Genomic DNA, 15,407 nt, shown 5'->3' with positions numbered 1-15,407 from the left:
GAAACAGTCTGGTTGTATATAAGTGTGTGTGTATGAGTGTGTGTTGTACAAACCTGCCAAGCATCACTATCAGTCCTGAGAGAAACACACACACACACACACACACACACACACACAGATGCACCTGCACAAAGACAAATGGTCTACATGTTTGTGCCCATTCTTGCTTGAAGGGCATTATTTTTTCTGATGTCCACCTTTGAGTAGCTGTACTCAAGACTGATTTTAGAACATTACATAAGGCCATTTGTGTCTTTCAAAAGCAAATGAAGCCGGGCTCTCAGCCTGGCTGAAGGCAGAGCAGCATCTCACTTTACCGGGAAACACACCTAGGGGATCATGTAATGCTGTCTAATTGGTGTGAGGCAGCTGTGTGCTGTTGCTACCGTGATGCGTACATAAAGTGTGTGTGTGTGTGTGTGTCTTTCCAGGATCCATATATTGCACAACACTCTTCAGAGGGGAGTTTTCTTTTCCATCTTTGCCGGATGGAGAACCCAGGACTCGCGGTTCCTCCCAAAAGCCCAGTCGAGCATTCTTTATGCGTCTCCACTGGGTTATTTGGCGGCGTGCTCTCCTCCCATGTCGCTATGAGAAACAAAGGTTTATTATTACACATGATTTGCGCTCGTCGGCCTCCTCCATCTCCTGCAGGCATTGCATTTGAAAAATTAGCTTTGCTGTTCTTGTCAGCGTACGACTCATTTGTACCTGAATTAATAATAAGGAATGAGTATGTTTTGCCTACAAGCTCCTACAAGGTTTTCCCCTTCCGTATGCCTCTATACATTATTAACAGCATTTGTTTGAACGTGGAAAGAGGGGTTTCATGAGTGAAAAGTAATCCGTGCTCTGTCATGGGAGCGGTGTTGTTTGCATGTTAAATACAGTGTGTAACCTCCAACACACCTTGTTTGTAGGCTGCTGTCGAGATGATTAGGAAAGAGAGTGACTGCTTGTGCTGTAATGCAGTGCATTATTTCTTTAATGTATAGTCATAGCAATACGAGCAAAGATCAAGGCTGTCTCTCTCTTATTATAAGACATTTTCTACTTGTTTTTCTTATAATGTTTCTTATAGATATGAAACTATAAATCCATACTTTTCAGCTCCTTCCTGCCTGATGGCGCACTTGGGATTGTAAGAGATGCTGTGTGTGCGTGCGTGCATGCGTGCGTCTGTCTGTCTGTCTGTCGAGTTGTGCATCACTACACTTCCTCTCCACACCGTACGACTTGATCTCAGCAGAACAACCCTGATGACTAACTCTAGCACACCTCGCAACAGCCTCCCCTCTCTCACTCATTAGGCTTCTCCCTCGCTCTCCCCGACATAAACAAAACACTAATATGGTGCATTATTTTCTTTCAGAAGCTGCTTTCTGCCTCGCGTTTCCTCCCAACTGAGTTGCCGTTCCTACGCCCTGATTGACTGCAGGCACTCGCAATTTATCTCTTTTACAGCTGTTTGTGTGTGTGTGTGAGTGTGTGTGAGCCGGTGTGCACGCACAAACAAGCTCGTGGTCGTGCGTCAGGTTCTCGGGCGTCACACGAGGAGGTAAACACAGACTAATTAAATCCAGCAGCATTCCCCGGTGAATGCTGCTCTCCATTCACTGTTGTCTTCTCAACGCTTGCGACACAGTGAGGAGCCTCCTCATTAATTCAATTCAAGGTGTGTGCAAGCCGAAGCTATCCAGGGGTGTGATTTACCTTCACCAGCAGAGACGACGCCGTAGGACGGCTCCCACCTTGTGATGTCACAGGGAGAGATGTTTGAAGATATGTCCTTGGGCGTCTGCTGATGTTAAGCTTTAGCAAACATGGAGTCTGAATTTTAAATTTAAGGGCACAAGTGTCATGTTCTTAGAATGAGTTGGTAAATCCATCACGCTTCAGAGGTATAATTGTTCGTGAGGAGATAACCGGGTTCTCTTGGGTGATGATATGATGCTTGAGATACCCTTAATTACCTTTTTTCATCTCATGTTGCTTCCTGAAGGCATCCTCATCTACTTAATTATGATTATGGCCTCCCTTGAGCGAGCAGGTGAGAGGATGCAGGCTTAGCTATGCAGCGCGTGTGGTCCATAATAAGAAACAATCACTACAGGAAGTGGATTAGGAGAACAGAACAGAGGGGCATCGCTCTCTAAGCTCGTCCACGTTGGTTATGGACCAACAGGGTTTGCAGATGAAGAGTTTGGACAGTCTTCAGCTGGTGATTCTCAACATATCTAGATGAAGTTTAAAGAGCTCATTGACATGATGTAGTGAGTCAACAGCTCCTCCTATTGAGCGCCACAGTAGCTACACCTCTCACTGCATGTAGTCAGCCAGAGGTCCAGCACCGGGGGGTGATTTGCATTGACAGCGGGTGTTTGGCCACAGCGCTTGGGGGACATGTTCATGCAGGTTTCTATCCTAATAAAATCTCCATGGTCCTTATTAATTTATGTATGCATAAAGGCTCCTAAAATGTACTCTACTTCCAGGGTGCCAGAGCTGCAGCACAGCTCCAGAAACATTTGCCCTGCAGGCACTTGGAATGACATCTAAGGAAACAAAAACTATGGATTATTAACACTAGAACTAAAGAGATTTCCATTTCTTTGAGGATTAATATTTTGGCAGGTACCAAATCGTGTTTTGCACAATGTTTTTTGTGTACTGCATTTCGGTATGCTAGGAGAATTGCATGCACTTTTTTAGCCTGAATGAATGGCAAGTGTTGGAATAATTGCTTTACACTGCTCTCTGGGGTCTCTGGGCACAGGATATTAAGCTGCGGATTTCCGTGGAGTGTGACACACAGAGCATCTTACTGTTTAATTCAGTATCTCTGTTTCTCGCCGTCGTCCTCTCTCCAAAACTGTAGATCTTAATACAACGTGTGAAAGCACAGCGGTCGATGCCCAAAAGGTATTTTCACCCACTAAGCGGGCTCTGCCACATCGAATACTAAGACCCTACAGGTGAGGGGAAGGGGGAAGAGGGGAAACATTACAGGGGAAGTCTCTCTCTGTACTTTTGGAAATGTATTCATGGGATTCTTCCCAAAAAGAAAAAGAAGAAAGTTTGCTGTTTAATTCTGTTAACTCTCAGAAAATGTCATCGCCAAATATCCTCAGTCCAGCAGAGGTATCCCATTAGTTGGTGAAACCAGTGGGCCTGATCGCTGTGGTTGATCTGAAATGCCAGCACATTTCAGGCTCATGCCAGGTTAGATTGGATTGTGAAACTCTCTCCTAATGAGCGATGGCCACTCTTCACACCACTAAGAATCGAGTGACCTTTACCCAAAAAAAGAATTGCTTTGGACAGACAGCAATTATCTGCACAGTAGAAGCTTATTAGGGCAAAGTTTATTTTTTGGGAAAAGAGAAGTGGCTGGGTCAGCGTCCATTCTCAAGCGTATAGGCTCTGTCCTTAGACACTGATTTTAAGTATTTATTATGTATGGCAGCAAAGAGCTGGCAAAGAATCCTCATGAGGGTTTTTTCAGTTAAATGTTTGTAGGATTTTCATTATTTTCTCGTTGGATGGCAAACACCTGAAGGCCTGCAGGGACGCCTGCCACCTGAGGAGGTTAGCAGTGTACATAAGCACTGTGTGCCGGGGCCCAAAGCGACAAAGCACATCCTCGCTTACAAAGCCAGGTTTGTGTCCATGAGGTAAATACAAGTGATAATAGTAGTTGGCTATATGAATAGAAATCCTCTATCACACTTTTAGAAATTCTTTATAACTATAGTAGGATGGAAAGTTGAGTAAAAACAGGTGGGAAAGTATTTTTACCACGTTTAATAACTGACAAATCAAAGCTTCTTCTAACATTGATTCAGAAATCATGTAAAATTCCAAAGTTGTTATAAATCAGTCATGGGCACTTCTAGAGATAACAAGGGAAGACCTAAATTATAATGTTATGGGAAAATCCCAGACATATTACACTCTCAATATAATCTACCATAATGTGGGGAAAAAAACGTCCTCGGCTTGCATTGTGCTTCTCTAATTTGTGCTTTAGAGATGTTGAGTACCTTGAGATTAGATAAATATACTGTGAATTTGGTTATTTATCATAAACTTAAACTAGTCATTCATCGGATCTTATGTGTTTTTTATAATAATTTGCTAGTTATTAAACCAAAGTCTGTCTTGTCATTGCAGACTGAAAGAAAAGTTATTATTGGTATGATTTTATAGAATACACAATCGATTGGGCTATAGAGGTAGAAAGAGTCAAAATGATTATTGACTTGAAGCCAGAACTTGAAACTCTTCTTGGAGTTACATCTTCAACTCAGGATGGATGAGACATGGAGCAGAATATGGGATGAGCGTTCTGGACCCTGAATCCCAATGAGGTGGCTTGATCTGATGAACGCTGGAGGTGAGGGAGCATCAAGGCAGCACTGAAATGACAGCTGAAAGCAGCCCAGAGATGAACAGTTTTAAATGTTGACAGAGGGTGAAGTGACATCACATTAGTTGAGATGAACAGTGACAATCAGCTGATTGAGGTGACAGCATGGGGATATGCATAAATAAGGAAAAGTACAGAGCATGAAAGGGAGACTTTGGTCAAGCTTCATTTCACAAAACTCCACTGCATTATGTTAGGTGTGTTTTGTTCAGAGTGGGAAGATGTATTCAACTTTTTACTTCAGTAAACGTGGCAAATTGTTTGAGCATTACATTAGTGTAAACATACCCTTAAATTTAAACAAAAAAAGATATACTTAAAGTACCAAAAGTTAAAGGTGGCCTACTCATTATGCCGAATGTCCAGTCATAGAATCATTATATTAAGGGAGTATGACTAGTGATGCATTAATGTGTACATCACATTTTTGTTGGCTAATTTAAACTATTTTACATATTGCTGAACATCTCTACATTTTGGCAATGTATCATAATGTATCAGTTGATTTTAATTTTCTATAAATAATATCAATCTGCAAAGTAACTGAAGTTGCAAGATGAGAAAAAAAGTACAATATCTCTTTCCAAAATATTGTGGAGAGGGAGTATAAGGTAGCATGACATTAACATGACGGTACTCAAGTACAAAAAGGAGTTCTTCAAACTACTTGAATAAATCAGAACGAGAAGTTGAGTTTTTCCTCAGAAGTTGATTGATTAACTGGCTCACACGTGTTTTTTTTAATCAGAAACACTGAACTGAGTAGTGCTGGTGTTATTTTTCTGTTGCCATGGTTGCCTGGCTCGTTTAAAAAGCAGCCCGTTGATGGTCTGCTGTGGACTGTAAGTAAGAAATGTGTTTGACGTATCTTTAGAAATAACAGATTATTTATGTGGCCGCATTCAAGGGAGGTCAAGTTTTTCGAGACATTGGAGGGATACACTCACACTGGTGCTATCCATAAACATAAACATGTCAAAGCCATAGAAGTTACCTTTGGTTTCTTTGTACAAAATGGAATTCATCTTGATCACATTTTTGGTTCAGAGTTAAATGTCTCAGTGACTTTTGCCTTGAAATGTGATCATGTTACAGTCATTAGCTAGTGTTCATGGTCATGATACTATAAACAATCACATTCCCATACAGCCTCTGGTGGAGCTACATTATTAGGCTAGTTAGCATGCTTAAACATGTTAGCATGCTGTTACACCATGTTAGCATGTTTATGTTAGGTCATTATGAACATGTTAGCAAACATTTCTGCCAAAAAGACATGTTAGCATGTTGATGTTAGCATTGTCATTAGAACATGTTAGCATGTTTATGTTAGCATTGTCATTATGAACATGTTAGCATGTAACATGTTAGCATGTTTATGTTAGCATTGTCATTATGAACATGTTAGCATGTTTATGTTAGCATTGTCATTATGAACATGTTAGCATGTTTATGTTAGCATTGTCATTATGAACATGTTAGCATGTTTATGTTAGCATTGTCCTGAGAACATGTTAGCATGTTTATGTTAGCATTGTCATTAGAACATGTTAGCATGTTTATGTTAGCATTGTCCTTAGAACATGTTAGCATGTTTATGTTAGCATTGTCCTGAGAACATGTTAGCATGTTTATGTTAGCATTGTCATTAGAACATGTTAGCATGTTTATGTTAGCATTGTCATTATGAACATGTTAGCATGTTTATGATAGCATTGTCATTATGAACATGTTAGCATGTTTATGTTAGCGTTGTAATTATGAACATGTTAGCATGTTTATGATAGCATTGTCATTATGAACATGTTAGCATGTTTATGTTAGCATTGTCATTATGAACATGTTAGCATGTTTATGATAGCATTGTCATTATGAACATGTTAGCATGTTTATGTTAGCATTGTCATTATGAACATGTTAGCATGTTTATGTTAGCATTGTCATTATGAACATGTTAGCATGTTTATGATCAGGTTAGCATACTGCACTGAGCTTAAAGCACAGACTTGCTTTTGTTGTCTATTCTCTATTGTTCCTAACACAACACTAAAGTACAGGAAACACAAAATGATTAATTCTAAACAAAAAAGAGACGATTAATGCAACTTTAGATTATTATGTAATTAAATATTCAGGTTTAATCGTCTTTTGATGCTGAATCATTCTTTGGCCTTGTGGGCACTTGGCCTACACAATAAATCACTATTTCCACAAGCATGTAACAGTGATTACTGCCCATGCTATTCATCTTTAATTTATTAACTATATACATAATATAGTTTCCAGAACATATGAGGCTCTTTAACTGCAGTTACCCGGGATGAACCCCAGAGTTTACTGTGTTATTGACATTGAAAGTGCATCAGTCTTCAGTTAACGTTTTTTGATTTGATGCTGCACAGCTTGATCAAGATCCCAGGGATACATTCTAACAAAATCAACAGTGACAGCCCTTGAGTTTTGGCTCAATGCGTGACTTACCCCTTGTTAAACCTGATTGATTGTCAACTTGGGAGCTCTGTTCCCCAAGTTACTGACAAAAGTAACTTTTTGAATCAGCAGCATCTCAAACTGGAGGTATAAATAAACCAAAAGTAATTGCTCATATTCTTTTATGAGACAGGCAGTTGAGTTGTATTTTTTCAGATTAGTTGTGACTAAGTTCAAAATTACTCATTGGAAGGAATGTGTTGCATTGATGAGTCAAATACACAGTTTAAAACTGTTTCTCGCTTCTCAAATGAGATTATTTGATGGTCCATTGTGATAGAGAAAACTGAATTTGTTTGGGTGTCGGTCTGACAAATGTGAATGTTTATTAGTTTATTTTCTTTTTTCAACAATTTTCTGACATTTTACAGACAAAACAATCCATTGATTAATTGAAAAAAAATACAGTTATTAGTTGTAGTCCTCACTGCCCATTTTTGCAGACTTCAAAGTACTTTACTGGCTTGAAACATGGCAGCAAATATCATTCTCCAGTGGAGTGACAACATTTACAATTTCCTTTCAGTTGACTCCATGTGTCAGGGTTGTTTCTGACGTGGATAACCTGAAAAATCCATGAAATAGACACAAGTACCCATGCAGAAAAGAGAAAAAAATAACTTGAAAGATCCTGAAATTAAATTAAAAAAGAAACACCAAATGGTCATGTCCAAATTGAGTTAATTCTTTGGATGGCACATACTAATGCAGCAAAGTACAACCTTGTTTAGACCTTTCACCCAAGTGCCTCAGTCATTCCTCCCTATCAGACTACAATAGCAGAGTCACCCATTCACGTACATGACCTTCTGCATGACTAATGCAAGTGTCTCCATGCAAGTCTGCTTCATGTCAAATTCCTTGCACACCCAAAGCATGCAACATGTGCACTGCTCTCCTCAGTTCCATTATATAAATAACAAGAAACCTGCATTCTAATAAATGCCAAGTAATTACAATGTGCAATGCTACTGACTGATTTATGAATATTAATGGGATTCAACAATTCTCCACAAATAGGCCAACCAGCTGTGCTCTGCATTTATCTGCTCGAACATTTAAGGTGTCCTCAACGGAGACTGAATTTGCAAAGAACAGTTAACAAACAGCTATTGGCAATGTACCTTGAATATGTTTTGCAGTTTTGCTATGTATTTTCCTTACTCCTGTGGATAACTAGTCAAATGTAGGCAGTGCTGTTTGGAGATATATCCAGTGAAAAGGTCCTAGACATCCATCTACAATCAATGGTGAATATTGAGCTTATTTTTGTCCCCTCAAGGCTCACCATTTTGCACTTATATTCAACTCTCACTTTCTTAGAAGAGGCAGAGAAACCAATGTTTTTGGACAGTTGCCTCAATAGGCCATAAATAGTATAAACGTCTACCTTACAGCAGAGTTTGAAGCATGGAGAGGGACCATATGAAACCATTGTGTGGGGACGGTGGGAACGTGAGGAGAAAATTCCAAATGTATCGCTGAAAGGACCATGACAAATAAACCATCTATTTGGTGTAAATTTAAGATTTCTTAGATCCACTCGTAAATAATCTTCTGTGTACAGAGCAATACATGTAATTTATTAATGACAAAATCTAAAATGATATCTAATTTGATTCCTAGTTCTATTACTAATTTAAGTACGTTTTCTACATAAATATTTTACAGCGAAAATCTAATTAATATTATATCAACTTATATTAGCTTTTCCCTTCTCAACTCAATTAATATAAATAATCTACCACTATTGGTTTTTCAAGGCTTGAAGAGAAACTCGCGGTTTAAATTTCCTTCTAAAGTTGTATTCAACTTCTCTTAAAATAAAATTTTTAAAAGTTAAATGAGAATTTTATGAGGCCAGAATTTCAGAGGAAAGAGTGGACATTTTAAGCAATGCCCTTAAAGGTGCTAAATACGAGATCAGCCTCACAACAGCTGTCACCATGGCGACGGCTGAGTCGACTGCTCGCAGTTAACGCTGCAAACAGCTCGGACAGTGCAAACAAAGGCAAAAGTGCTGGCAGATCTAACAGCGTTTAACAGAGGGGGAGCCAGAGGGCGGGCGCTACGCTTTCGTGGCGACGCTGTTGGTCCGGCGGCGTTATCAGCTGTAACCGCCGTATGAGAGCAGTGCAGAGGGGCGGTGATTAGCTGGCCAGTGGGACACACTCTCAGGCACGAACATGCGTTCAAATCATGTGCGGCCGGTAGTTGGTCTGAGTGATCGTAATTTAGTGAGTCTTTCTTTTTTTTGTTAGTTTAACACCATGCAGTCTATAGTCTTTTTTACTATCAGTCCCATCACAATCAAAAGTTTTGCTCTTGCTTTTCTTTACAATAGTCATAATCTCATTTTCACTTACATGCCCCGAGATAATATGACTGCAGTATTTTACTCCCTGTAGCTCCACATTTCTACACATCATGTGTAGAAATGGACTTCACTAGACAAGAGGAGTTATGAAAGTAGTGGACAGGGAGTTCTTTTTCACACTATTAACAATTTCCCATATTGCCTTAATGTTGTTTTTATTTTTCTATAACTTTTTTACTATAGTATTCATTCATAGCTTGCCTCATTATCACTGACAGCTTATCTTAATATGTCTTGTATTTCATTTTTAGTATACTAAGTTCTTCATTTCATGAAATCTCTGTATGAACATTATTTCTTCTTACAGGCTTTTTGCAACCTCTTTGTTATCCATGGCATTCTTACTATCATTTTGTTTCCCATGACACACCATTATAGACCAATTCTTTTCACACAGTGATGTGTATATTATCAAAAAATATCTTATGCAACATTCACCTCCTCTGCATGTACTCCTCACCAATCCTTCTCAGAAATGAATTACTAAACTACTTTATTGCCTCATCTGTCTTTAACTTAAGAACTTTAGGTCCTTTTACGTCCTTATCCTTCGAAGGTTGACAATCATACACAGCAAATACCAGTGAGTGATCATTTTATGTTATTAACAGCCCAAAGTTTGAATAGCACCACCAAATTTCATGTAATACTGGTAGAAAAGGAGAAAGTCGTGTCCAGACTCAGCTATGGCTTGGCAGTTATCATAAATGTCCCAGGAGGTTGATAGCGAGGTGCAGATTCAGAGCATTGATTGCAGAAGTCTAGCAAATTTCCCAGCTCAGTAAAGTGAGACCCTGTCGATGATTTTCTTCAATATTTCATGTATTGCTTTTTTCTGTCTGTCAGCGGTGCAGAGAAGGCTGCCAGCGAGATTGCATCACTGTATTAAGTCGTAGGAAATACAGATACTGCAGGAAAAGCAGAGACAGAGTCTAAAAACTGTTAAAATTCTCTTTATACTTGCTGACAGCACAGCAACTATGCAGGAATGGCTGGATGTTACTTAATTAACCTTGTATTTTCTCTTATCAAACCTTAAAGTCCAGTTTCTTTGAATTTATATTTAGTTTCATTTCATCCATGCTGACGTAGAGACACAGCCTCAGCAGTTTTATGGATGTCAAAACGTGTAGAGTTTAGTTTAATATGATGCTCAAGGAGAAATGATCAAACACAGTGGGAAGTAAATCTGAATTGCAAAAATGCCCACACTGACGTGACATTTAGCTACGTTGTCACCAGTGTATGTTGCGAACCCTGAAGAGGTGTTATTTGCTACGAATGTGCTGTTAACAGCAGAATCCAAACTACAAGCTGTTGATTTGAATCAGAGTTTCAGCTGCTTTATTATCATGTCAACTTGCTGCATACACCTGGCTAAACTTAGTTCACCCTCTGCAGAGATGCGACAGTATTCATTCCCCATGTACACAGTAGTGTACTCAGTGATAGTTCCTCGTGATAAGAGCTATCAAACATGTCTATTTACATTAGCTGATTGCATGGAAACGAGTCAGTGTGTGTGTGTGTGTGTGTGTGTGTGTGTGTGTGTGTGTGTGTGTGTGTGTGTGTGTGTGTGTGTGTGTGTGTGTGTGTGTGTGTGTGTGTGTGTGTGTGTGTGTGTGTGTGTGTGTGTGTGTGTGTGTGTGTGTGTGTGTGTGTGTGTGCGTTAATGGTTAGTTCTTTGTTTAAAGACAGATACTCATTGTGTGATCATCATTTTGCACCACCATCAGCCAACACCTGATCCTGTAACTTTCCCATTTCCTTAGCACCTTTTTTTCTAGTTTATTTCGGCAAATCAACGTTACCGTCATTTATAAATCCCTTGCTTTGCTTTTCAACAAAGCGGAATCAATCATCCAAGATAGGAGGCGTATTTTGGGTTATCAAAGTGAAAGTACTTTGGTGGAAGAAAGAAGAAAGAGAGTCTGTTTCTCTGCATTGTTTCGCCCAATTATGATCAAATCGACACACTTGCAACAAACCCCTCTAATGCCACCATCACCATCATACTTTTTAGGTACACACTTTGAGTGATTTAAACAATCACCAAACTCACATTTTGGCCTGTAATTCTTGACACTTATGTTTCATCCGACAGTCTGTCTTTCTTATGTTAAATGGATTAACATTATTAAGTGGATATTTATGAGATTTAGTCCGATTTTTTAAGATGTTAGCAGACAGGAACATACTCCGCCATGTTTCATTCCGCAAAGATCATTTGTATTAAAATAATGACATGCTGGACAGAATTTACATGATTCAGATTCCCATTTTTACTATTTTCAGAGTTAAACAGATAAAAAAATTCAGACACCACATGTTGGTTTTGATGTAATACGTAAACCAGTTTATATGACTTGGCCACTAGATGTAGGACTCCATTAATGCATAGAGGTCCAGCAGGTTCATTACATTACATTACATTACATTACAGTCATTTAGCAGGTTCCTGTTAGCTTGAGTGAAGCCAGAAGGATACCATAATGATCCTCAGCATTAGTTGAAGAAATTATACATACAGCCTTATGACGTTTGCTCATCTGACTACAATGATTTTCTCCTGCATATTTAAAGAGATCTATGAGGCTTTATGTCATCCTAATTAGTTTAGAGTTCAATAACTTTTAATTGTGCATCAGCTAGGAAGTTCTGGCACGAGATCCTCAGAGGGAAACTTTCGGCCAAACCCCAGAAGCAGAGTGGAAGATGAAACAAGTTCTCTGTGTTCATTCACACGTTCATTGCCGCACTTTACATGTATTTTTCATTATTTTTTGTGTTGTTGTTGTGATTCCAACTTTGGGTTCTGTAACATTCATGATAATTGGTCTTGTTCATGAATCACAAAGAAGGCATTTTTGAAAAGATTATGAATTTATCATAAAAGTGAGTGAATAGCTAAAAACCTTCCTGCAGTTCCAGGAACATTATTGATTGCAGACCATCTGACTGTGACTCAGTTAGCAGCAAAGACAGAAGCCCGTATCTCTACTAATCTTTCTCCAATAATGAGAACTTTGAACACTCAATGTGTAATACTCTGGTGTCAATGTGTAAATACTCTGGTGTCAATGTGTAAATACTCTGGTGTCAATGTGTAAATACTCTGGTGTCAATGTGTGTTGTGGTTGCATGTCGCGGTCACACTGGTTGAACTTGAATTATCGGTGCTAATCTCTTCCCAGAAATCATGATAGCGTCACCATATTTGTTAACATTTAGTTTAAGCCAAGAGTCACACAAGCACACACACATACTCACATATACTGAACTTGCACACACACATACACCCACACAGGAGGCTATTAAAGGAAGGATGGACAAGTGTAAACAACTTCTGATTCAAATAAACTGCTGCTCGAGTGTTCAGGTCTCGTCTTGATCTCGTCTCTTATCGAACTCCCCAACTTGCCTCCACATTTGCTTCTCCAATCCTCATTTTATCTGTGTGAAGTGTAGTAAGCTGTATGCATTATTGCCTGTTGCTAAGTTGCAGCTGTATTGTTGTTTTGGATTAGCTTTGTTCCCAATGCTGTTGTGCTGTGCGCGGCCGAGGCTTACAAATTGCCATTGCTTGACTGCGTTGGCCCATTAGGAGCTCTCAGAGTAGCAGTTATTTGTATAGAAAGCTGAGCTTAAAGTCTTTATCATTTACGTGAGGACAACCTCAAGTCACTGTAGAGAGGGTTTACTATTTATTTGGCAGATATTTCTTCATTCTAACTCCTCCATACTCCTGTCAACGGAGTAAACAGAGCATTGTAAGGAAGCTGAAATTCTCCCTGCTTGTGACAGCATTTTTATTAGCACCAGCAGCACATCTTGATAATTTCAGGCTATGACGGGATCTAAAGCCCCTCGGTTTCCTTCAGTGTTTCCTTTTCTTTTGTTCATGGCCTCCAAATGTATGATCCTTGTCCTCTGCAAGATAAGATGGTCCATTGGAGATTTGATCAACAATGTTAGAACTTGGAATTTATGATGAATTATTGCTTCGCAGAGGTCGGCTACATTATTCGGTAGTTGACAGAAAATACACAATATTGCTTCGTGTTACCTGACTATTGTTTTTGTTTTTTTGAGGGACTTTTAGACGGACGTGTGCATGGATTGGTGCTTCATGCAGATGTATAGTGAAAACCCACACTGTCAGTCACACATAAGTCTATGTGATTTTTGGAAATGTTCTGAATTATAAAGCAAATTATACATGAAAGTACATGTTATAGCAAAACTATAATATCATGTATAATTTCACTTTTTCAACTTTATAGTGATGCAAAAAAGAAATATCCCTCTGAACATGTGCTGGTATGAGCACATGTATTTGTACTAAGTAAACGATGATTATTCAACAATGGTTAGTCGATTAGTCAACAAAAAAGGACAAGAAAGTGATTATCATTTAACTTTTTAAGAGTTATTTTAAAGCAAAAATGCTACTTTGATAATTCCAAGTTCCCAAATGTTATGATTTTCTCCATTTCCTCGTCTTTTATTATAGAAAATTGAATATCTTTAGGTTTTGGACTGTTTGTAGGACAAACAAGTAATTTAATGTCATCACTTATGGAAATTGTGAAGGATATTTTTACCTGTTTTTTTGGTGATTTATAGAACGAACCATGAATCAATTGATGAAGAAAATAATCTGTAGATCAGTCCATAATTTATAGAATCATAACTTTCAACCCTAGATTGATCGAGTAATTGTTTACAGCACATGCGATTCAATTTTATTTTGCACACATATCTGTGTAAAAAATGACACTTTGCAAGCCAGTGTTACTTTTGCAAAAAAAATCAATGCCCAAGATGGTCTGGTGATTTAAAAGATTAAAATAAATAAATGATAAAAATGTCAAAAAGCATGTTGCACGTTCCTGGAGTCATTCACCCCTTTCCCCTTTGCTGTGTAAATATTTTTAAGAAAGCCATGAAACCCAATCTACTATAATCTGAAGGTATTTAACTCAAAACACAAAAGACAACAGGATGCTTGCATGGAGGAAAAGCTGGCAAGCACGGATTTGTTTGAGCTCTCAAATGTTGACAAAAAGTACTTTTATTTGTCTACAACAACTAGTAATGCTTCCAACTTCTCCAACTATGTCACAGAATTGATTAACTGATATCAAATACGCAGTTCTTCACATAGCTATGAATTTTCTTTGAATCGTTATTTACTTTATTGAAAAAATAAATAAAATATACAAACTAAATATTTGGTACAGAGAAAAAAGAATTTCAACAAATAAAAAAAGTATAATTAAAATTAGTTTGAGCTTTAAAAAGTTCACGATCCAGTTTGACAGTTTAACATTTTTTTTAGTATTCATAAGATTAAGAGTCTCTAAATCCAGTGACATTTGGGGTACATTTTATTTGTACCTGAAATATTTACCATATATAATGCAATACAAATACACTGTGCAATTATAGTCATAATAGTTTTCTGTCTGTATATATAATATTTCAGTTATTGTGGATTCTTTACTGTTTTTATTTATTTATAATACTTGTTTTTTTTTTTATCTTGTTTTTCTTTTACTATGTCTCTTGTTTGCACTATAACCTATGCTGCTGTAATCCTGTAATCCCCCGCTGCGGGACTAATAAAGGATTATCCTATTTTATCTTATCTTATCTTATAATCAATACGTTTACAATAAATTAAATCTTGTATTTATTATGTTTGAAATGTATGATTTTTTACACTTACGTTTGATATTATGATTAGTTTTACACAATATATAATCTTTCATTCAAATCAAAAAAGTAACTGAATGTATAACTATGCAAATAGCCATTCCCTTTGCAAATCAGTAGCATGCCTGTAAAAACGTTGTTCCAAAGACCTTTTCTTATAGTAAGTTTGATGTTTTACGTCTCGTGTATTGTTGCATTTCAGAGCAATGACATTTCTCAAGCAAGGTCAGGAATGAAGTGGTCATAAATGGCATTGATAACATGACTCTCAGGTCAGTCCTTGGTAGGAGGGGTGGTGATACATCCATCCCCGCTCCGCCCTAGTTTGTTGCTGGAAGATGCACCGCACCGGCCGACTTGAATGTAAGTGTGTTGTGAATGAAAGCCAAATGA

The sequence above is a fragment of the Anoplopoma fimbria genome, chromosome 4 (assembly GCF_027596085.1).
Source record: "Anoplopoma fimbria isolate UVic2021 breed Golden Eagle Sablefish chromosome 4, Afim_UVic_2022, whole genome shotgun sequence".
Classification (NCBI taxonomy): domain Eukaryota; kingdom Metazoa; phylum Chordata; class Actinopteri; order Perciformes; family Anoplopomatidae; genus Anoplopoma; species Anoplopoma fimbria.
Note: the sequence above shows the minus strand (reverse complement) of the source record.